The sequence below is a fragment of the Cydia splendana genome, chromosome 22 (genome assembly GCF_910591565.1).
Source record: "Cydia splendana chromosome 22, ilCydSple1.2, whole genome shotgun sequence".
NCBI classification, from domain to species: domain Eukaryota; kingdom Metazoa; phylum Arthropoda; class Insecta; order Lepidoptera; family Tortricidae; genus Cydia; species Cydia splendana.
Genome location: NC_085981.1, coordinates 7,203,703 through 7,228,893, shown reverse-complemented (window position 1 = coordinate 7,228,893; position 25,191 = coordinate 7,203,703). Strand labels below are relative to the sequence as shown.

At 36.8% G+C, this 25,191-nt stretch overlaps 1 protein-coding gene across 1 annotated transcript in view; it reads right to left on the bottom strand.

Annotated features, from left to right (window-relative positions):
* Positions 1–24,961, bottom strand: part of LOC134801522 (transmembrane and coiled-coil domains protein 2) — a 97,486-nt gene extending 72,525 nt beyond the window's left edge. Inside the window, exon 1 of the mRNA XM_063774134.1 lies at positions 24,645–24,961. The gene's annotated coding sequence lies outside the window, so the exon portion shown is untranslated. The remainder of the gene's footprint in view (positions 1–24,644) is intronic.
* Between the last annotated feature and the right edge of the window lie 230 nt (positions 24,962–25,191).

The following is a 25,191-nucleotide window of genomic DNA, read 5'->3' as shown; positions in this document are numbered from 1 at the left end:
GAATCATATTTGTTTACTCCACAATATCGGTATTGTGGAGTAAACAAATACTCCACGATACCGATAACGGAAACAATTGTATTAAATGTTCAAGAGATTCAAATAATTGTATTTATAAACATAACCAACCATGTCAGGGACATGTAAGGTGTGGTACTAGTGCTCAACATGCTAATGCCCAATAGATGACACTGCTGTCACCTCTATTGACAATGACTTAAGTTTCAAGATGACATGTACTGGGCCCGCGTCGAGCAGCAGTACCACCAGCTTAGTAAGTACATGTATATTTTAAACTAGCTTTTGTCCGCGATTTCTGCGTGGAATGATGATGATTGATAATAACTATCCTGTCATTCCGCGGGTTTTAAACCATCTCCATACCAAATTTCACCGAAATCAGTTAATAGACAGACCGACAGACAGATTTACTTTCGCATTTATAATATTAGTAGGGATTAAGATTATTAGGTACACTAGTCCGACTATGGATATTTTTTGCATTAAATTAGAAATTAGAGATTGTCTGCCGAGTATAATTACATATATTAGACGGCCCAGCTCACGCGAATCGTTTTGTAGGTACTCAGAGACAAGAAATCGTTTCGAATAAGGAGTGTTCTTCAAAAAAATGCAAATACATATAAAATAAAAATAAAATCGAACTCAAATTAAATCGTCTGAAATCGTATAAGAATCATCATTCTCTTGCCCTTGTCCCATTCACTTGGGGTCGGCGCAGCATGTCTTTCTCTTCCACACCTCTCTGTTGCCCGTCATTTCATCATTCACTTGCGTTCGTTTCATATTATCTCTCACACAGTCCATCCACCTATTCCTCGGTTTGCCTATCCTCGTATAAGAATAGTAAAATCATTCATTTATTGGCCTGCCAATCAACAGACATACCGGATAGATAAAATAACAATTATTAGGGTCCAATGCCTTCTGATCTTTGAACTCGCTTCCCGTCGCGACATATTTACGTCCAAAGATTAATTTGTTCTAATTGACCCAATTGTTGACGATTGGTACCGATAATGGCTATCGATATTCATATGTGACGCAATGTAGTAAGTGGTAATAGATAGTGACATAAATTCAGTTCGTTAAGATAAGTCTACTCTGAAACCAGTTCAAACGGAATCTCAAACCGGGAATTATGTTTATTTAAAGATGCAACTACATAGAAATTTTCAACTTAGTACATCGGTATCTGTTAGACTAATAGTATGTGTAAATAAATAAATATTAAATATTTTATAAGGATATTCTTACACAAATTGACTAAGTCCCATGGTAAGCTCTAGAAGGCTTGTGTTGTTTGTGGGTACTCAGAGAACGATAAACATAATATACAAATACTTAAATACATAGAAAACATCCATGACTCAGGAACAAATATCTGTGCTCATTACACAAATCAATGCCCTTACCGGGATTCAAACCCAGGACCATCGGCTTCACAGGCAGGGTCACTATTACCCACTAGGCCAGACCGATCGTCAAACCACAATTAATACTATGAAGTATTTGAACAAATTAAATTATTTTTCAGAAAATATTTTAATTTGTTTTTATCAAGTAGAAACACTACTATATAAATTATAAACTGAAATAAATGTCATATACTAAGAAAAAGTGACCAAGGCCTCCAGTGCCCCAGGCTGGAAACGAACCAGCGTCCTCTGCTATCGCGGCAGGTGCCTGAACCACTCGGCCACCGGGCCACAGCGACATTAGTCAAATTTTTTTTCTGGAGGCCTTGGTCACTTTTTCTTAGTTTATAATTTATATACACACATTTATTTCAGTTTATAATTTATATAGTAGTGTTTCTACTTGATAAAAACAAATTAAAATATTTTCTGAAAAATAATTTAATTTGTTCAAATACTTCATAGTATTGATTGGCAGCGCCATCTCTCTCGCTAGCTCGGTATCATCATGAGAATGATCCAGATAGAAGGTTCGAACCATACTGTTCTACCTTAGAGATGGCTAGGGGGCGCCACAAGCCTTCAGTAGGAAGTGCATATACTTGGAAAATTTGACTAATGTCGCTGTGGCCCGGTGGCCGAGTGGTTCAGGCACCTGCCGCGATAGCAGAGGACGCTGGTTCGGTTCCAGCCTGGGGCACTGGAGGCCTTGGTCACTTTTTCTTAGTATATGACATTTATTTCAGTTTAAACCACAATTAAGTCCACAAATTTTCATCACAAAGGGTTTTTTTTACATCCTATAAGTATATTAGTACGTTACGAAACTGCTTTCTTTTAAGATTGCCTTATATAAATAAGTACCTACCCGCTTAAATCTGTTTAATAACAACGTACCGAAAAAATGTTAGAACTTGTTTCTCTTTCCCTAAAAAAACGTCACTGCTCCACATGCCTAACAAAAGGGACGAAACTTTGTTATAAATCGTTTAACATTCTTTCTGTCCCTTTTATTTTATCCTTACAAAGCCCACATTGAATATTTCCTTACAACTATGCCTTTAAGATTCAGAAAGCCTTTGTCATGTTCTTAAAATTTTCTTTTGTTCCCGACCGCGAAAGAAAGTCACGATCGCCGAATTTTTATTCATACACGACCTTATTACGCGTAATTATAGAGGCATGTCGCGTTCCATCGTCCAAAGAATTCAGTGATTATTCATGGACCCTATTACAGAGACATAAAGTCTATCAATGGTTAAGAGTGGTGTTAGTATTAGTAGGTACGTTCGCCGTTTAGCTAAATGACATCCGGAACGGATCCGACAGGAGTTGTGACAAATCAAGGGCGATGCCGAATAATCTGATAGCGGTCAAGTTAGGAAGTCGGGTTCTTGCTGATACGGAGTCAATTGATGTGTACAAACAGCAACACTAACTGTACATCGTGGACCTTATTACAAAAGGCATAAGGTCCAAAGATGGACGGTTAATAGTGTGAGCGATGGTATGTGGTTCGGTGAGAACGATTTAGTAGTAGGTATCGGGAATTGGGAAGTGTCGGAACACAGACTGCTAGTACAGATTTGAATGTATTGAACATGTATAACGTAGTAAATGCACACTGAACAAGAACCGGCCAAATGCGAGTCGGACTCGCGCACGAAGGGTTCCGTACCATTACGCAAAACACGACAAAAGAATCACGTTTGTTGTATGGTAGTGTAGTAAATGAAGCAAGTTGTTGTATGGAGACCCATGCATTAATTTCTCAGTCGATGAAATTTTGCTTGGTTATTGTATAGTATGAGCCGAAACTAACATATAAATATCAAAAAAAAAAACACTCCTAAGTTAGGTATTTATACGTAAAAATTTTATGTATATTAGAAATAATTATGTATTTTAGAACTATTAAAAACTGAGAGTGGAAAATTTCTCAGCCTGATTTCTTTTTAAATATGTACTAAGTAGTCACGTATACACTTAAATCCAAAAGAAATATCATCCCTTGTACACCCCGCTCCCCTACACACTGCTCCCGATATGTTTAGTTTTTAATACGCTCGTTATTTTTTGGATGTTTTTATAGTTGAATAGAAAGACAACTGTGAACTTAATTCAATAAATAAAATGGATGGAGAAATTTTCCACAGCGAGTAAAAAGGCAATTTCTGAAAATAGTATAGTAACATGGTAATTTTTTTAGATTTTCATTTTGTAGGTATAAAACTGCAATAAAATGGCATTCCAGTTAAAAAATTAGACAGAGCAATTTTCCGGTCCAAGACACGCCAAAAAATTTTATTTTATTAATATTGGTATATCTGCTGGGATTTTTTTTTTGATATTTCATATATTGTTGCAATACGTTACATGAATATGTCCGGTGAAGAAAGTTTGAACGGAGCATTTTTCCGTAAAAAGATATTAACGATTTAAGACTTTAGGTATTTACTTTAATTCTATTATTATTATTCTTTGGAAATTTATACAATACTTTTTATTTATTGATACTTTATCATACTGTAAAGTTTTTTCTGGCTGAGGAATTACTGCGGGGTCCACTACCTTTATTTACTACACTATGGGAGCCCCACTTAAATATTTATTTTATTTTGTTTTTAGAAAGTTTTGTTGGAGTAACTTCGGAAGCCGGATAATTTTGAAAATGATAAATATCTGTAAAACCAGAAGTACTTCATACAGGAACACTTACGCTACAGTAGAAAATGCTTTTAGTTTAAAGATATTAACCATTTTCAAAATTATCCCTAAAGTAACAATTCATTTTTATAACTTTTACCTCAGTACACACACAGTTGTACAGTCCCTATATCTTTGCGGGTAAAAATGAAAAAATACGAGTTAGGTATTGTGCTTAATCCTAACGTTTAGCAGATTGGATTTCCGGCAAACCCATAAAAAAGGCAATGAATACACAGACAGCAGCAACTGCAATTTTACTGCCAGTATTTATATTATAATACGATCCATAAAAGAGCTCTAAGCGTGTTTATGTCACAGTCAGCTATTAGAGCGGTAGATAACGACATTAGGGCTATTAACTTTAAAGTCCTTTTTGCAATCGCATGCATTAAGTAATTATTAACCAGTAATTACCATACGCAGTCTATTTCGAGTCTCCTTATCCAAACATATGTTTACTGTGCTCGTCTCTAGTATAGTATAACTTGGTACCAACATCCATAAATAATTAAATACCAAGAGAGAACTGAGATCCCACTTGTAATATTTCCCTGTTTGTGGCATTATGACTTACTCGAACAGGTGAGGATATTCTAATCGTTTTAGCCCAGTTGTTTTAAAGACCAGTTTATCCTAGCCTAGCCACTCGTATGACCCCAAACCTGGGGGCCTAGTCAAGATGCCAATCGTTTGCGCCGTAGCGAACGAAACACTAATGTCACTCTGTCGCACTTACATTGAAGCGTGATAGAGAGACATTACCGTTTCGTTTGCTACGGCGCAAAGGATTGGCATCTTGGCCAGGCCCTCTGATGATGAAGTACACGCATCAGTAAGTTCATTTTTTTGTGTGATATGCACACACATTTGTCCTAAGAGCTAAGAGCTCCTTCCCACTGACGTCCAGTTTTTTGCGGGTACGGCTTTCTGCAGGATCCAGTTTTCTGTAGTATGCGTGCAGTATCCCGCAAATAGACTCGTGTGAACCTTACTAATAGTAGCACGTATACTACTAAAACGGGATCCTGCAGAAAACCGTACCCGCAATAAACTGGACGTCAGTGGGAAAGAGCTCTAAGTCATGGATGTTTTTCAATGTTGATCTCGGTCGTCATAATGGTTTGCGGATAGTCCAGCATTTCCCCAACTGTGGGTCGCGACCCATTGGTGGGTCGCGAGCGAAATTTGAGTGGGCCCTGCAACATAAGACGACATGCCGACCGATTGGGCTATTTTAAGCTCCCTATTTAACACGGCCAAGAGGTGGGTCCCGAACTTGTCAGTTTTTGTTAAATGGGTCGGAGCCGGGAACCACTGGTATAGTCTACTGTCAGCAATGGGAACACGACCTGTGCACTATACTTTTGCGAACGGCCGGCATATGCTCTTAGCATAATGAGCACGTAAAATGGATGGCTCCACTGCCAGTAATTGACCTAGTTAGAGAAATATGCTATTATTAGGTACGTATGTGAGGGTTTTTACATTTTGATTGTGAGCTTCCATTAGTGTAAACGTAATGATAGGTAATACTGTCTGTAGTGTGTCACGAGAGGTCACGAGTGTCAAATCTGCGTGCTTTATATTGCAAAGAAATTCAAAGATGTTTTTAAGGAAATTGTGGCTTAATTCCTCAATACGTTCTGCTAAATAGTTTTATTTTATATTTCAAGAGAATCAAGTCAAGACAATCTCTAAAATATGAATTTTAATCGTCAAAAATATCGGGACATCTGGTAACCTGACTTTGAATATCAGACATACAGAATAGGTGTCCAAACAACAATATAATCCATACTAATCACATATCAACAATGGTACATAACGGATTGCATTACAATCACACCTGATATATTCCCGAAGTGCAAGCTAATCGGGTTCTCAAACCAACCAGCCTAACGTGACCTCATGACCCATACGAATTAACTGCCTATTAAAAAACACTGATACTGGATAACCTGAAACTTCGACTCGTTCCTATTCTGAGAGCGCTTAGAACAAATCCCTGGATATCAAGCGATCGTGTTGCTCGCTCATAAATGCAGCTGCACGGTTATGCACTGCGCACTGATTGTATCTTGATTCATTTCATTTGAGCGTACTTGGTTTAAACAATGAAGGTTTGAGGAGCTGTAAAAATTGTGTACAATGAACAATTTCGCATTGATGTAACGGTTAGATTTGCTGCTGTAGTTTTAGAATTTAATAAACAGTTTCGCAAAGGGGTTGTGCACAAATCACGCGAGGTGTTTTCAGCTACTTTTTGACCCCCCTCCCCCTTGGTGATATTTGGTGAGGTTTTTGGCTACCCCCCTCCCCCCACACAACCTCACGTGTATTTTTTTTAAATTTTTTCATTCGACCTAATTTTAAGATAAATAGTATTTTATATAGAAAATCTTGTTTATTTTTTTATTTTCGTTAAATAGACTCCCTATTTTGAAGTGTAGAGTGAAGATTTATGTTTAACGAAACCGAGAAAAGGTATCTACTCATGTGGTAGGTTTTTTTTTCTTAGTTTCGTTCACTGTAGAAAAATACACGTGAGGTTTCCTTATACCCCCCTCCCTCAACGTGATCTATCGTGATTTTTTAGTGACCCCCCGCCCCTATCGAACCTCGCGTAATTTGTGCACAAGCCCAAACAGTTCTACAGTCAGCGTCAAAAGTAACGTATCAGACCATGTGTCATAACAAAACACGGTGGCTAAAAAAATAACTGCATTCCCGTTGCCAGGGAGGTTTTGGGATGATACTGAGCAACTTTTACTATGGGATCAACCCCGAAATCGCGAAAAATTTACCCTCCCATAGAAAATGGGCCAGCCAATTTTTTTTCGCGATTTCGGGGCTGATCCCATAGTAAAAGTTGCTCAGTATAATCCCAAAACCTCTATACTGTAAGTATATGTAGATCAATTACACAGTGGCTGATACTTTTGAACGCAAACTGTAGAGATACATCACTATTTGGAAAAGTATTCGAGGGTGGCAGATACTTTCAGACTTTTTTTATAAGACAAAAAGACTACCGGATTTGACGATAATGTAAAACTTTTACTTCTATCTCTAACTGAACCACACGTTCAACAAAAGCAATTTAGACTCATAGTATCCACATCTTTACTTTCTCTGCCAGTACGTGATCAAAGTACCCATTTCAAAAATGACATTAGATTACCATACCACTATATTTCACAAGCCGGATTTTGCTAAATTCTTACAGTAATTCAACCAGGGATGTTGCGAATATTCGCATCCGCATCCGCAACTTGCGGAACATCCGCATTATTTTCAAAATCCGCACCCGCATCCGCATGAAATTGATGCGGAGCTTAATGCGGATCCGGATGTCAAGTCGGTACAGAAACGTCTTAGCAGCGGCGTAAGTGCTAGGTAATTTCGTCATTACCTATAACGAAATCGTCTAAATCCAGAAAAGTCGGCCAAGTTGCTGTTTATTGAGTATAACGCACCTATATTCTTGCTCAAATACTTAACGTTTCATTTTTTTTTTTAAACAAAAATTACTAAAATGCAATATTTGTCGTTCGCGGATGTGAGCCTATAAATATCTGCTTCGCATCCGCGGATGTCAAAAAATCTGCATCCGCAACATCCCTGAATTCAACCTGAACGTTAGTATATCCGCATTTAACTATTAGATTTGAGCTTTTACGATCCAATTCTAAATAAATTGGTTATAAAATAAACGTAAGTTTACTTGAAAATTTGGACTTATTTAAATCTGGGCCAAGAATGGCGCATTTTCGTTCAAGGGTATTAAGACTATTAAGTTCCTATTTAAGTGTTTATTGAAGTGTTTCCTTTGGAGTTGGAATCGATATATAGTCACTAAAAATACTAGAATAGGTACAGCGTGTGTTTTACATAAAGCGGCCTTCGTTCGCACATAAATATTCGGCCTGATTCGAACTTTAGGATACGTCAATTAATAGATCTAGAAACGATATGGATTAGATATATTTAATTCCACAAACGGGACTACCGTTTCATTATTATTCATTATTATTACCTTAAATTCCGACGTTTCAGCTGAGTTGCACCACCACCCTCCCCGTACCCCCGTAGACCCGTTTGTGTAATTAAATATGTGTACAAAACGCGAGAGTTTAAAGTGTTGGATTAGATATGTCAGTGTCAAATGTGACGTTTCTTTTCTTCAAACAAAAACGTCACTTTCGACACTGACACATCTAATCCATATCGTTTCTATATCTAATTGACTTATCTTAAATTTCGAATCGGGCAGTATATGTCAACTCTTGAGGTTAACATAGATGAGTTATGTTCATGCAAATAATACTCGTAGTTTTATGATAGACTGAAAGTCAATAAAAATACGATAAATGTAAAAAAAATCGAAAAGCAGACACAAAAGAAGAGTGTTTCATTAAATCTCAGCTCTTATATTAAGTTTCAGTATATCAGTTTTAAGTATTTACTATCAGAATATTGAATCAACATTGTATAACTTTGAGTTAAAATTAATTTAGTTCTTGAGTTTAGGTATATCTTATGATTAATTAAAATTTAGTCTCATAACCTCAGAAAGCTTTACTTAAGAGCGCTATTACATTTCGGCGTTGAGCGAGTTTAGGTATTTTACGCGCTGCGGCAGGCCGTGCGAGCTCAGTATGCCGATCCCTTCTACCACACTCGCACTACAATGATGGATTAAACATTCTTGATCCTTCGCGAAGCATATTGAAATCAACCATAACAACACTAACTGTACTTAACTTTTAAAGTTCTAAAACTGTTATTTGGTAAGTACGAAAATACTAAATGCAGTGCAAATGTACATAGGGGCTGTTCATAAATTACGTCATCTATTTTTGACGATTTTTGACCCCCCCCGCCCCTCAAATCATCCAAAAATCAAGCTTCGGATGAATCTGTTTCCTCCTACGTCATGTTACCATCATCCGATGTCCAGACCCCCCCCCCCCCCCCCCATTCCTCCCATTTGAAACGACGTAATTTATGAATAGCCCCATACTCGTACTTATGAAGGTATATTACTCGAAAGAAATTATAGGTACCTACTCGCTTATTTACATGTTTCGTCATTGCATTTGGTACCTATAGGTTGTAAAGTTTGTATCAACGAGGGTTTAAAAACGAACTGGTACTGAGGATCTGATGATGATTAAGGTGGTCACGGATACCAATCAACCATGTAGTAACATGATTAGGCTCGTTTGATTCGTCTCAACAAGATCTTTGACACTGAAGATACACAGGGTCTGATGATGGAGCTGGAAGGTGGCCACGGGTACCAGTCTATCATGTAACTAAACAACTTCGTGTTTGGGCTCGTTTGATTCGTCTCAACAAGATCTTTGACACAAGACAGTACTCAGGGTCTGATGATGGAGCTGGAAGGTACCATTACCAATCAACCATGCAACTAAACCACATCGTGTTTAGGATCGTTTGATTCGTCTCAACAAGATCTTTGACACTAGGTGATACTCAGAGTCTGATGATGGAGCTGGAAGGTGGTCACCGGTACCAATCAACCATGCAACTAAACCACTTCGTGTTTAGGCTCGTTTTATTCGTTTCAACAAGATCTTTGACACAAGATAGTACTCAGGGTCTGATGTTGGAGCCGGAAGGTGGTCACCGGTACCAATCAACCATGCAACTAAACCACTTCGTGTTTAGGCACGTTTTATTCATCTCAACAAGATCTGACACAAGGTAGTACTCAGGGTCTGATGATGGAGCGCGAAGGTGGCGACAGGTACCTGTCTATCAGCTCCATCCTCAGACCCTGAGTAGTATCTTGTGTCAAACATCTTATTGCGACGAATCAAACGAGCCCAAACACGAAGTGGTTCAGTTACATGGTAGACTGGTACCCGTGGCCACAGTCCAGCTCCATCATCAGACCCTGAGTAATAACTTGTGTCAAAGATCTTGTTGCGACGAATCGAACGAAGCCAAACACGAATTGGTGTAGTTGCATGGTTGATTGGTACCGGTGACCACCTTCCGGATCCATCATCATACCCTCAGTACTACCTTGTGTCAAAGATCTTGTTGCGACAAATCAAACGAGCCCAAACACGAAGTGGTTCAGTTACATGGTAGACTGGTACCCGTGGCCACAGTCCAGCTCCATCATCAGACCCTGAGTACTAAATTGTGTCAAAGATCTTGTTGCGACGAATCGAACGAAGCCAAACACGTAGTGGTTTAGTTGCATGGTTGATTGGTACCGGTCACCACCTTCCGGATCCATCATCAGACCCTCAGTACTACCTTGTGTCAAAGATCTTGTTGCGACAAATCAAACGAGCCCAAACACGAAGTGGTTCAGTTACATGGTAGACTGGTACCCGTGGCCACCTTCCAGCTCCATCATCAGATCCTGAGTACTATCTTGTGTCCAAGGTCTTGTTGAGACGAATCAAACGAGCCTAAACACGAAGTGGTTTAGTTGCATGGATGATTGGTACCGGTGACCACCTTCCGGCTCCAACATCAGACCCTGAGTACTATCTTGTGTCAAAGATCTTATAGAAACGAATAAAACGAGCCTAAACACGAAGTGGTTTAGAGGCATGGTTGATTGGTACCGGTGACCACCTGCCGGCTCCATCATCAGACCCTGAGTACTATCTTGTGTCAAAGATCTTGTTGAGACGAATCAAACGAGCCTAAACACGAAGTGGTTTAGTTGCATGGTTGATTGGTACCGGTGACCACCTTCCGGCTCCATCATCAGACCCTGAGTATTATCTTGTGCCAAAGATCTTGTTGAAACGAATCAAACGAGCCCAAACACGAAGTGGTTTAGTTGCATGGTTGATTGGTACCGGTGACCACCTTCCGGCTCCATCATCAGACCCTGAGTACTATCTTAAGTCAAAGATCTTGTTGAGCCGAATCAAACGAGCCCAAACACGAAGTGGTTTAGTTGCATGGTTGATTGGTACCGGTGACCACCTTCCGGCTCCATCATCAGACCCTGAGTACTATCTTGTGTCAAATATCTTGTTGAGGTGAATAAAACGAGCCTAAACACGAAGTGGTTTAGTTGCATGGTTGATTGGTACCGGTGACCACCTTCCGGCTCCATCATCAGACCCTGAGTACTATCTTGAGTCAAATAAATACATATAGAATGTCAGGTCGTTTCAAATATTTTTAATCCTGTCCGGTAGTTTATTAAACTGTACCATTATAAATTATAATACTATAAAAACAGTGCTAGGATCAAAGTCTCTCGTTGCGGTTTACACGCACACAGTATAGCGTTTTACACGGCGCCCGCCGCACACAATGATAAAAAACCTCGTCGTCGCCGTTGAAAATGTGCGGAGCCGACCGACACACGTCCTGCCTCTACAAACTCTGCCGCGGCACTGAGCTGGCGCAGCGCGCGTCATCGGTAATATAGAGTAGTTTTCAAAAAATTGCCAAAAAATTATAGTAGAATTTCATAAACACTAATGTATACCAACAGTATAAGCAAACGTTGCAGATTGCTTGAGTATGAAAATGACTTCGATATTAAGTAGATTTTCGTAGGAATTGACACTTGTTTCGGAGAGAAAATCGAGTTCGTTTTACTTTGATTTTCTCTTTCTCAAAGGTATGTAGGAAAAATATAGTTTGATATGCCTAAAGTACAGGGTATTAGTAATACAAAATAGTCAGGTTTAGCAGAGTAAAATTCTCAACATTTCCAAATAAGAGCTCGCCATTCAGTGCTTCACGGGGTTTTTCGGAAACGACCATCAGAAAAAAAAACATTACTAATTTAATAAGTCCTTTTTCTAATATTTACAACGATATTTATAAAGATAAGAAGACGCTTTTACTGGAACAAGTACTCATTGTTTCTAATAATGAGCGCAAAGTCCTGAATTTCGTCGACTAGTATCATCAATTTTGCATTATTTCGACTTTTCTTGTAAGAGCGCTCTTAACTGAACTGGCCGGTCCTAAACCAACAAGTATATTAAATAAGCAATGGCGTTACTTGCAGTATCCAGTCAAGGGTCTGGATGACTTAGGCAGACCTAATTCTGGCTATCTAGCTTTAAAATAACACCCCTACTAAGATTATTATACATTGTAATTCTGTCTTCTGCATACAACAATAGGTATGCATAGGTCAGGCATCCTATGATAGTTTAATAGTACTTTTTACTTACACATCTCAGATACATATATTATATTTAAAAGTCGAGCTACATAAATTATAGTCTCTTAAAAAAAGGGCAAGACCTTGGCATGTTACAATACAGGTTTACTTTTCCTTCAAGGTCTTGACTTACCATTCGCAAAATGTCTTAAAATCTCGATAAATCGGGTACCAAGAAAGTGCTACTGTAGACAAAAATGTTCGTTACATTAAATACCAACTTTCGCCGAAACCCTAACTAAAGAAATTTCTACTATGGGTGTCTGGCGACCTACGAGCTGGCGCATTTTTGCGCAAAAACTCAGCCTCACTGTGCAGAGGGGGAAAGCGGCCAGTGTCCTAGGAACAATGCCTCAGGCTAATTTAGGTTTAGAGAGAAAGGGGAAGAAGGAGACCTGGCTTTTGACAACATAAAAAAATGGACGAACATGGATTACGCAGCCACGCTGGCAAGAATGGCTAAGAGCAGGAGAGAGATGGCAAAGATGGTCGCCGACGTCCGTTAGGGCATGGCAAATAAAGAAGAAGAAGAATTTAGGTAATATGATGATGATTTCACTTATGATCATTTGTTTAATCTATGTTTTAATAAAACCCTAACGAACTGAACATTGGTACATTAGCTCTAATTGTGGTATCCGGGCAAAGTTCCGGATCAAGATAATCTCGCAGCTGCAGCTGATTCAATTTAGAACCAGTATTAACCAATTAGTCGGACAATATGCCTGTCATATTTGAATAATTAAGTACGATACACCTGGTTTGATACGTCGCGTTTGCAGATTGAGATCTTAATACGTTTTTTATATATTGCGGAGATTACAACAGCGGGTTTTCCGATGGCAACACGTCGCCGTAGATACCTCTTCGTAGGGGGCCCATGTTTTAGTATGAATTTGATGTGGATAATAGACGACCCCTAGGGTGTGCTCACGGGGCAGATTTTCTATACTAAATCAGTCCCGGAACTAGGAAATCTTCATTCTTCAAATCTGGAGTATTTCCTAATCTAAAATTTTGAATTTTGAATAAGTGATGTTTCTTTAGCTATTTTAAATTTGTGTAGAGTCGTTCCTATGAAGTTGGAATCGATATCTAGTCGCTAAAATACTAGAATAGATATAGCATGGGTTTTAAATAAAGTAGCCGCCTTGTACATAAGTTTAATGTTAGTTGTTCTAATCGCCAATATCATCATTTTGTATCTACTTATCAGTAGGGATAATTTAAAAATGCCTTAAATTTACATATTATGTACATTTAACATAAAAAAATCTTAGTTTTTTAAGTACATATCTAATTACTTCAAAAGATAAAGAGATTTTCCAATTTTTTTATAAAGTACCTACCTCATTATATATGTACCAGGAAATTGTTCGTAATTCGTTTGTTAATCCCATAATATTTATTACACATTATTCCTCTGATATCTACATTGACTATAACCGTTCATGGTATTTTAATCTAAGCATCAAAAGCCATGTTGAACGGAATTAGAGTCGAACTAACACAATAGTCACAATGTTATCGCATATCGACGCCGCCTAAATACTTGGTAATGATTGTTGACTTATCGATTATTGGGATTATATCTTATCGATCTACAATGTCAGTTTAACCCGAGCTTGTAGATTGCAATTTAACTGTAGATCGTCATGAATTCTTCCTTTTTAGGTATTTATAATAAGCAATAAATGTAGTTGAGTTATCATAATTTTAGACTGACATTTGGGATCCATTTGACAATAATCCCAAGAATTGGCTTAGGCACGAAAGCGACTGCCATCTGACCCAGAGGTGAAACTAGGCCTTAGTGGTAATAGTCCAGTTTCCTCACAATGTTTTCCTTCACCGAAAAGCGACTGGTAAATATCAGATGATATATCGTACATAAGTTCCGAAAAATTCATCGAAACCTCCGGATTTATCGCTAAGCTATACCAGCGCCCTTTATGGAATACCACTATATAGGTAATATTCTCATAGAAATTTGACTTAGGTATGTATAAGGTGTCAATTTCTTCACAGTAAAGTCTGTGCACAACAGTGCAATATTAAGAGCCTGGTCCGATTCTATATACCAATTCATTTACTTGCGGGAGTCGGGTTATCAAACTAAATGGGACTTGGCTGAATGTCTGTAGACATACACATGGAACGTGATCGTAGCACTAAGCTAATTACGAACTGGCTCTAAAGGCATTAGCCCAAACTAAAACATATTATATCCACCAAAGTGTGAATGTTACGTTACGTGTGAATTGTCGAGGACGTGACTCCTCATAATATGTCTTCTGAGAATATATAATAGATAGGTAATAGAATATTCCACATACACAAAAACATCTTTTTTGTCAAGCTTCATAAAAATCTTGAAAATTCAAATTCTAACACACAATACAAACACTTTAGTTTTTGTCATCAGACTAAAGTTCTGAGGCATCGAAAATAACGCGTCTACATAGAAAAGTTTGCCAATTTAGCTATCCAGATATCACTTTCCTTTCCTCATAAAAGAAACTTTGTGCTTCCGCGTAAAGTTCAATGGCCAGACAGCATAAGTGTCATCTAGTTCACCGAAACTGATGAAAGTGATGAATGGGGAACGATTAGTCTCTAGGCAACCTAGTCACGCAATGTTCAAATTGTTGAACGCTAATACCACAGAATAAAAATTAATACTAAATTGTGAGTTATGCTTGCCTAAACTGCTAATATTATGGCCATGTAGCGTTTTTTGGCGAAAAAAAGGCCAACCGTGTTCTGATCTCAGAATTTATTCCGAGAAGGATTATTTCAAAACAAAAACAAGGGGTCTGAAATGCCAAGCTGTCAACATGCTATACCCTAAACTGGTTATACCTACTTAAGGCGACAGTAGCGGTGGGTAAAATTTCAGATTCTGTCAATTTACCCCATTTCACACACAAGCGCACTGCACGCACACTACCTCACTTTACTGGGACAGGTCAGTGACCCATCATGTTTTTTTTAAGATTGGACTTTTAGTTTAGTATTGACCAGCCTCCTTTGAGGGTAAAAGCGTTCCATTGAAAGATGAAAGAGAAACAATGCATTTAATCTTGCTTTCCTTGTCTGTTCATGTCACACGTGACGTACTTACCTATTTAATTAATTTGATTGTTGACTGTTTTACTACCTAATATTGCTTTGTCGAGATACGCGTTTTGTACAATTAAAGCGAATAAAACAAGATGTCATTAAGTCAGATGTAAAATGTTATTTACTACTCTATACGGTTTTTCATAAGGTGCAAAATCCATTCAATAGGAATTTAAATAAATAAAGTTTCAGCAGGGTGGCAATTCCATTTTGGCGGATAAAGCGAAACAGAATAGTTCTATCGAACCTGCTTACAAATTTTCACGAGAATCAGTTGAGAAATGTGATCTGCAAAGGAGAACATAAAAAAGCATTTTTGCCCAAGCTGAAACGGAGACCTTTGCTAACGCTCGGCCAATGATGGTTTAGGTACACCTATAAAAAATGGTTGTCCCTGCTGTAATTTTAATATCTTTATATTTCAACGGTATAGTTTTGCCTTCAAAAATAATCAGTATAGCTAAACAATAGCGGTACCATACTACTTATACGATCACGAAATCGGTATCTGCATAACTTGATTGTTAGTAAACTAACCTGAAAAATAATCTCAAAATCACCGAAACATTTATGTACAGTCACCTGCAATAATATGTTACGTCATTAGCGCCAACTTTGCCTCCAAGGAAACTTTGCCCAAAACGACAATTTTAAACAAATTCGTTAATGTAGAAAAAATTATAATAGTTATGGCCACCCTGCTATTTTTAGTAGAAAATAGGTTATATTTCTGACAAAACTATATACCAAACTTGTGCATAACTTGACTTGGGAATTTAGAGTTTGAGCGAGTTGTCTAATATAGGGTATATTTCGGCGGGCAAAAAATTGATAAATAATGAATGCAAGTAGAAAAAATTGAGAACCCTTTGACAAATATTTCCGGGTTTGAGTTATAACACATGAAGCATAGATTATGTCTATTGAGATTTAAACTAAAAAGGCCTAAATACACAAAAGTTTTAGCGGTGGGCAAAGTAATCCGGTAATTTGGCATCTATACCAACATTGGCCACCACCAAAAACGGATTAGGGTTGTCACTTTCATCTAATTTACCCAACTTCGCAAGTAAAAGAAGGTTATGTTTGTACACTAAAATAAGTTTATAAATATATACTGTATTTAATTTGTCTTATTATCCTTTATTTAGATGTTTTATCCCGTTAACGAATGAAAAACACAACAAAAATCATATTTTTGGCCATTAAACTATTGTAACAGATTTTCTCAAAAGTGACAACCCTAGCCTTTGTAAAATGCTTAGGCGAGCCTTATTTGGAAATGGGCAAAAACGGGTAGGCAACATTGCCCAGCAAATTTATTTTTAAGTTTTTACACTTATCGCTAAGTTATTAACAGGGAATGGTAGGATTGCCCAAAACCTTTAAGTGATCCTTAGACATCATCATCATACGAGCTGTATTTGAATACCAAATTGACGTGGGCAATGTTGGCGAAAACCCCGGATATCTTTGCCCGCCCTCTAAAACGCAAAAAAATGAGTAAAAACACGATAAAAAATATTTTTTTTTCAAATAAACTGATGCGTTTGATCACAATGGACTTGCTGAGCAAAAAAAGTCATATGATGTGATGTTTTTTGAGAAATTCGTTTTAAACAATAAGCGGGCAAAGTTGGTGATAATGACGGTACCTACTCTTCGAAGGCCGCAAAAATATGTGACATGGTCTTATGGTTCTACAAATAAGATCGTGTCAGATATTTTTGCGGCCTTCGTTGTGTAACATAAATTGCAGGCGACTGTACATTTGGAATAATTATTTTATTTAGTTTCAACGAAAGTTTCAAGTTTAGTACGAAAATACTTCAGATATGCAATATGTACAAAATGTAGACCTAATCGAAATAAAACATTGCTTTTTATAGGTAATTTATAAAACATTCGATACATAGGTATACATAACAATAACTAGAGCGCTATTGGCCTGTAAGCTTCATCTCGGTCTCCAAAGCCGCAAAAACTCGCTAGTACTTAGTGCTGGTCTAGCCGTTATTTTTTCTTGAAGATTTTCAGAGAACAGCACGTACACGCATTATACATATAGACGGAACGAACCGCATAATCATTATCATTTATTCGTCGCAATCCATGGTATTACAGATCTAGGTACAAGACTTTCAGGTATTACTTATACGAATTACATAACTCTTCCTGTTAATAGGCATTATTTTAAGATAAAAGTTCTATAATATAATACAAGATTACAATTGTCATCAAAATTCATTGACGTACAGAAGTCAAATACGTTTTTAAACTGACGCAAAATGATACCAGCATAATAAAAATTGATCCCAATCAGTAAAGATGAGTCTTTAAACTTTTTTCATTTTAAGCGAGTTTTGAAGGAACATAATACTTAAATTCGACTGTAATCGTATTGTTTTAAGATAGTTTACTGCGGTTTTCAACCATTATAACAGCAAATCAAATTTAAATGAGACGCGAGCTGATATTTATGTACCCTATTTTTTGAAATACAATTTATCTACTGGTATACTTTCTCGTGTGCGTATATGATTTAATGTCAATATAATTGTCAAAAGCAAGAAAATCAAGCTGTCATTTTCATTTGAAGAAGTACACGTGTGCTCCGGTGTAGCCCCAACGGGCATCTGACTTGAAGAAGAATTTTGAGTGATGTCGTCAATGTATGGAAATTGTTCGAAAGTTTACATTTGAGATTGAATTTCTGTGTTGTCTTTGTGAGTAAAAATATAAATCGCTAATAAATTGGTAGCTGAATTATCTAGCTTTCAGAATCATACAATAATTCAATTACTGTCAAAGACAAAATTGTTTTGCTTCTGTCTCAAACGGAACTCCATATTTTGATTTTTTGATACTTTTAGTGTCGATTTGTAGAGAATAACAGCAAATTAAAAATACAATGGCATGAAGAGTCGGTACACGGTTTCTTCGTGAACAAATTTACGTGTAATTTAATGCAATTATTAAACATTTATTGAACAAATTATGGTTACAAAGTGAGGTCTAAATCGAAAACGTCATATACCGGCCCCTTAAATCCTGTTAGGTGAAAACCGCATGAAAATCCATTCGGTAATTTTTGAGTTTATCGCGAACATACAGACACACAGAGAGACAGACCGGCGGGGGACTTTGTTTTATAAGGTGTAGTTGGTGTAACTGATGTATTCTTTCCTTCCAATTGACTTCGCTACCCACTCCACGCTGTAAAATTATAATCTTCAGAAGCAGATTGCTATTGTACAAGCCTGCAATACTGAACCAAGTAACTGTTAAGCTGCCAACTCAAGTGCCAGGAAATAACCCTTATCCTGTCCAGACCGGTTATATGATGCCTACCTCATTAATTAGGTCTAACTTGAAACATGCAAAATGTGTCGTAAGCGAAAGTCATAAGGTTGCTTTTGAAAAAAATGTTGCGGGTGAAATATTAAGTTCAGAATTTGCAGGTGAGACTAATGGATATTAATAGTGGCGCGTTTAGTTTTATGTCAAGAGAGAATAATAAATTAGCTATTGTGACAGGGCCCTTATTAGGTTCAAGGGTTTATAATTTTTCAGCTGACTGTAATGTTTGAAAGGAAATGGTAAGGAAAAATAGACTTACTAGGTTTTTCTTATGCATTCTTTTATAACTCAACAACTCACAAATTTTGAAGTGAACTCATTACAATAATCCTGCCTGCCTACCTTATTCTAAAATTCACTTTAAATTCAAGAAATCGTTTTGTAAAACAATCCATCACTGCCACAGTTTCAGTTTGACTTCAATTTATTGTTTTTAATTACCAAAGTATTCATAGCCTATAAATTACTCTAAATACTCATTTTAGATCTGTTCTAAGCCTTTGGCGTGGGATCGAGGAGCAATTAAAAAGTTACGTAACAGAGCCACTTTGTTTTATAAAATTTTCAGTAGTGAATGGAAGAAATATTCTCCTTTTGAAGAAGCGGTGGTGGCCGAGTGGATCTGACACCCAATTTCAACCCGCAAGGGTTCAAATCCTGGCTCGTACCAAATATACCTTTTCATTCCGTACTAAGATTCTTTAATAAATACCTAAATGTGATTTTAATTTATGAATGAAAACGTCTGGGTGCGATGCACGATAATTAGGTACTGATAGCTTTAATTATATGATTGTAGTGATTATAGGTACTTATCATTAAAGATTTAATTAGGAAATCTCTACTAGTTACCTCCTCACACTTAAACCTGGACCTATTTTAGATGAGATAATATGCCTATATTTCGTAGGTATGCGTCTAGTTTGTATGCCGGGGAAGGACATAGGATAGTTTCATCAAGGAAATCATCACGCTACGCAGACAAAGTCGCGGGCAGAAGTTAGTGGAAAATAATTATGTAGCAGTCGCTAGTGAAAAATAATGTAGGTACAGTCCCCATCAGATATATCGGAGCGGCCGAGGCGCTCACAAATATCTGAACACGCCTCTATTGTCAAGACGTTAGAGTGCGTGTTCAGATATTTTTGAGCACCTTGGCCGCTCCCATATATCTGATGGCGACTGTACGTCACATAACCCAGTTATGCAGTTCATTTGATATCGCGAATCAAATGGACAATGACAGTTGGAATCGATACCGGTATCGATTTGCAGATTAGGTATTCAGGTCTTTCGTGATATATCACATTAGTGGCGTGTCAATCCGTTTGATTCGTTCAGGCGGCCTGGATAATAGGGTTAAGTGTAAATTAATCGCTAATTATGTATCAATTGATTCGATTATTCGTCGGTAATTAACACTCGGAATAGAAGGATGAAATTCTCAGTCTTTAAGTATTAACAGCGAAACTCTGGTTTGTAAATAGGTGGATCTTATGTCTTTATAAAGTTTACGAATGGCTGGTTAACAGAGTACCCTGTACTTAGTGAGGACCTAAGCAAAATTCTCTGTTTGTTTAAATGAATTTATGTATTATTCTTTTTTGTGCTAATAAATATTTCTTATTCTTAATCTTACACTTTTGTAATTCCCGTGAATCATCTCATTCTCATGCCACGCTTCATATACAGAAATAGGTAAGGTGCATTAGGGTAACTTCGAAAGCGGGATCATTTTGAAAATTTTACTTATCTATAATACCAGAAGCGCTTAATACTTTAGGATGGTATTCCAACTGTCCAATGTGTATTGCGAGCAGGGATCGTACATTTTCCAGCGTTTTTGGTGCACGAAGTGTTGTTAACGGAATTGGTATAAATAATTTCAACCCTAATGATTCATTAGCGTTAATTACGTTAATATTAACCTTAATTTACCATTTCAGTTGAAATTATCGATACCAATTGCGTTAACACCACTCTGCTGCACCAAAAATGCTGGAAAATGTACGATCACTGATTGCGACTCACTTTTGCTTAGTGATATAGTGAGACGCAATGACAATTATTTACCCGTAGTAATAAGTACTTACACTAATGCAACGCTTACCAAGGTATCTTGCTACTATTGCTATTTACGAAATTACCCCGCATTCCCATTGCACTATAATATAACGGGAATAGCTACTATTAAATAGTAATGTTCTTTTTCAAAGAGGATTGTTAATTTAATTGGTTAAGCTAACGTAAGACAGAATAACTCAAATTTTAGTTTTTAATGTGTCTGTCGGATGTTTGAAAGAATAACTACTTAGATCGGATTATGTAGGTATTCCGTTTTGGATGGATTTATGTCGAGATTGGAATATCGAAATTGAAAATTCGTTAGACCGGCTCACAGCTATCCGCTCAAACTAAGCTGCCTGCAGTACTGAATGAATAAATTATTACCCCCAAACAGCCCGAAACTTGTTTGGAGAGCAGGGATTCAGTCTATATTCCAGCGATAGTCTGACTAAATCTAGGACCACCCACGATGAATTTATAAATAGATCCTACATAGTAATTTGGAGCTGGTATCATGCCGTAATGATGGGTGGTTGGCGTATAAAGAGTATAATTTAGTTTGACGGACAGATAATGTAGGAGTGATTAGCTTGTAGGCCTGGTAGTTTTAAATTTGCAAGCTAATGTGTTATCTTTTTATGGCCAAATCACGTCGCTAACTACCTTACCTATAAAAAAATTGGACGTTTATGAGAAAATATCAACAAATAGGCGTTATAAAACCAAATAACGATTTACTGTCATTAGGTACAAATGGAAAATCGTCCACTTGAAATGACCAGTCTGAAGTGGGATCAAAAGTAATAGTGTCCAATGTGAATCTTGTCAAAATGTAATTGTGCTAAAAAACATTTTTAACCAAATTTGTAATCGTCGTAAATTAATTAAGCCAGAATAGAATTTTGTCCATTATAAATTAAGAGCAAAATGAAATATATTCAGTACCTACCTATGACATATTAATGTCTTGACATAAATGACACTAATATTTATTTTTATACTAAAATAAAACTTTATTTTTGAAAATAGTCATTTCTTTTTAATAGTTCCACTTTTGACTTTTGACTATGGCATTATAAACCTCTATAATCGTAAATGTACAAATTTTCAATTGGTTATGTTTTTCAGTGTACCCAAATACAAATGGACACATATTTTTCGACCTGTATCATATTTGACATTTTGACTATTGGACATAATTCTTTTACAACATTATGCTGGATGGACAATTTTCCTAGGCGATGTATTTTAAATTGTCATTTTTCTACTTTGACGTATAATTTCGATTGGACAATTTTCCATTTGTACCTAATGATAGTAAATTAATCCAAATAACAAGTACAACTCCCGGAAAACTAAAACCGGTTAACAGATTGTTTCATATTTATAAATTCTTCCTTTTTGCAAATCGTTTAAAAAAGTCGCCTTTGTCGTGCAGGCCAGGTCCATCACATTCATCAAAACGGGTTCAGTGGCTTCAGCCGCACACACACCTTCCTTATGGTTTAGGTTTTGACGTAGATAGGTAAAAAATCCCCGACCCCCTTGTGCTTGAGAGGAGGCCTGTGACCAGCAGTGGGACGTATATAGGCAATTTTTTTTTCAAGGTATAAAAAGATTACTTGCCACTGGCGATTTTTATTGATCAACCTTTGCACTTGCTTCGTACAGTCAATTTTTAATATTGATAAGCAATAGATAATAAACAAATGTGTTGATGCATATCAAAATACCTTCAGTTCGCAGAAAATGATAACGGAACGGCTTATATATGCTTTAGTGAGAACTCTCTAATATAGCTTAAGATTGGTAAGCTGGTAAGTGAAACAGCTCTACAGTAAGCTAGCAGAAATAAATTGTTTATAACACTTACCAAAACACACTTTCTAAAACTGCGAACATTTTAGTGCCAAACTTATTGTCATAATTAAAAACTCATTTCACAAAATAATGAAGAACATTAATTATTCAGAGCTGTTAAAATAATGTTTTGTATTTCAGATGAAGAAAGTGGAGTCATAAAATGATAATGCAGATTACAACAGCTTGTTATATTGCTTAAAATTAAAATGGCCATCAATTATTTCTAGACTGTCTAGTATATCTTTAGAATATTTAGATGAATATAAGACAGACAAGAATGCATAATAAAGTTTCTGGAAAAAAAAACTTTTTTGGTACAAGCTTTTATCACTAACTTTTTTGAAATTTCTTTTTTGGTACAAGCTTTTACTGACTGTTTTCATTCCACAGGCAACTACTCATTGAGACGATCCTAAGTAAAAAGTAAAAACCCGAAAAACACAATTAGCTTTCATTGTTTTAAGAGTTCTTATGGCCAGTGGCCACCTCCTGTCTCCATTGTCAGAAAAACTCGATGGTACCATCATATTTCATTGTCACCTGACTTACATATGTATGCAAATTTTCAGCTTCATCAAAAAACAGGAAGAGGGTCAAATTTAACTAGCAAGATTTGATTACACACGCACAGACAGACAACGGGACAGGTGAAAAATTGTAATGGCTTTGTACAAGCCAGGATTTGAACCCACAACACCCGGCCACCACTGCTTGCAAATAGGGTAAGCTCTAAACCAGGAGTCGCCAATTAGTTTCTTGAGGGTTTCGGTTCTTAAAATAAAATGACCATTGCGGTCCATTTAGACTTGAGTTTATTAAAAAAGCAAATATAATAGGTTGGCGGTCCAGATCCAGACCGTGGTCTGCCATTTGGTGATGCCTGCTCTATTTACACTAATATATTGCATGCATAGCACTACTAATTTTATAACAATATAAATCAAGATGCATACAAACAATGTTGCATTGTATGCTATCAAGAATCCTTTCAGGAAGTTATGATAACATTATTATACACATAATGCTTGTGTACTGTTTACTTATTATATCTATGTCTAATTTAATAGCATGTCTGCTATTATACAGAGGTACCTAATTATATTCTAGCAACCACGGTAACTATGGTTGCCATCAACTTAAAAAATATTGTTTCACTACATGGGCTGTATTATTAACTGAGTAATTGTTCAACAAAACTAGTATTTTCCATTAGTTAATCACCCGAAGCACTTTTAAATTCATATATTCTTAATTTACTATGACACCTATAATGAGTGTTACTAATGCTTTGTTAGTAAACATTCTTCTAAGTCCATTAACTGGGTATAACACTCGAGAGTAGGTAGACCAGTTGTATGAGTCAGACCATTTATGCCGAGATTTCATTACCTCCTGACCGTATGACTCAGCTCACTAAACTAATAAACAAAGGATAAAATGTCAATTTATCTCATTTCTCGTACTACTTGATAAGCGCATTATGCAGTCATTGTTGTTGTATTGGCGTACAGCCAATGGCACGTAAATCATGCACTAGCATTGTGTTGTGTTCAACAAGGAAGTAGCGATGCACTGATACATGCAATTAGCCCTTATTACCTTGATATGTTCACGAACGATGCATGACGTAGGTATTTAGCGTGGTACGAGTTATCACGTACTAAATAACTTCGACTTAACTAAAACAATGGAACGTTCTCAAAGTTCTACTTATACGAATATCGAACTTGACCACTGACTGTCATTGTCAGTCATTGATAAAACATCCGGCCGGAAAGAAAAACACTTGGCAAATGCGAATTGCCCAGCTTTGGCTTTATAATCAATGCAATACAACACAAGATAAAAAAAGAAATCGCATTAAATGAACGTTCAAATATAGAAACACCTTCACTTACGTTTTTTAACACCGCGAACTCTTGTGCACTTTATTACACTGTCCAGTTTTAACACATGTTTTGATACAGTTTGACGAAAATCACTGCTGGGTGAAATTACGATTGTATTTTGCGACAGAAAACAATGGAATAGAAAAGAAAAGACGTGTGTAGGCTGGTAGTGGTTGGATGAAATTCTTCCGCTGTCTGCTGTCGGTGTCGGTCGGTCGACTGTCAGTTTTCTGTCGATCGGTAGATGGCGTTCAATGACAATTCACCATAGACAAATACAGTATTAATCGAGACCCGATTTAATTCTCCCATTCACTATGCAAATGAATCAGCTGTCAAAAAGATAAAATGGGTAAATTCGATTTATTATGTTCGTTTCAAAAGAAGTTTTGGTATATTAAATTGAAATCATTCTTAACTTAAATTATGAGAAACTTGTATTACTGTCTAAACTTTAAAATTTCAGCTTGATTTTATCTCTTTCACTTTATGATTAAGGGCAAGTATGAAAACATACTTGAATATTATTTTTAAATTTTAGTGTGTAATATAATTT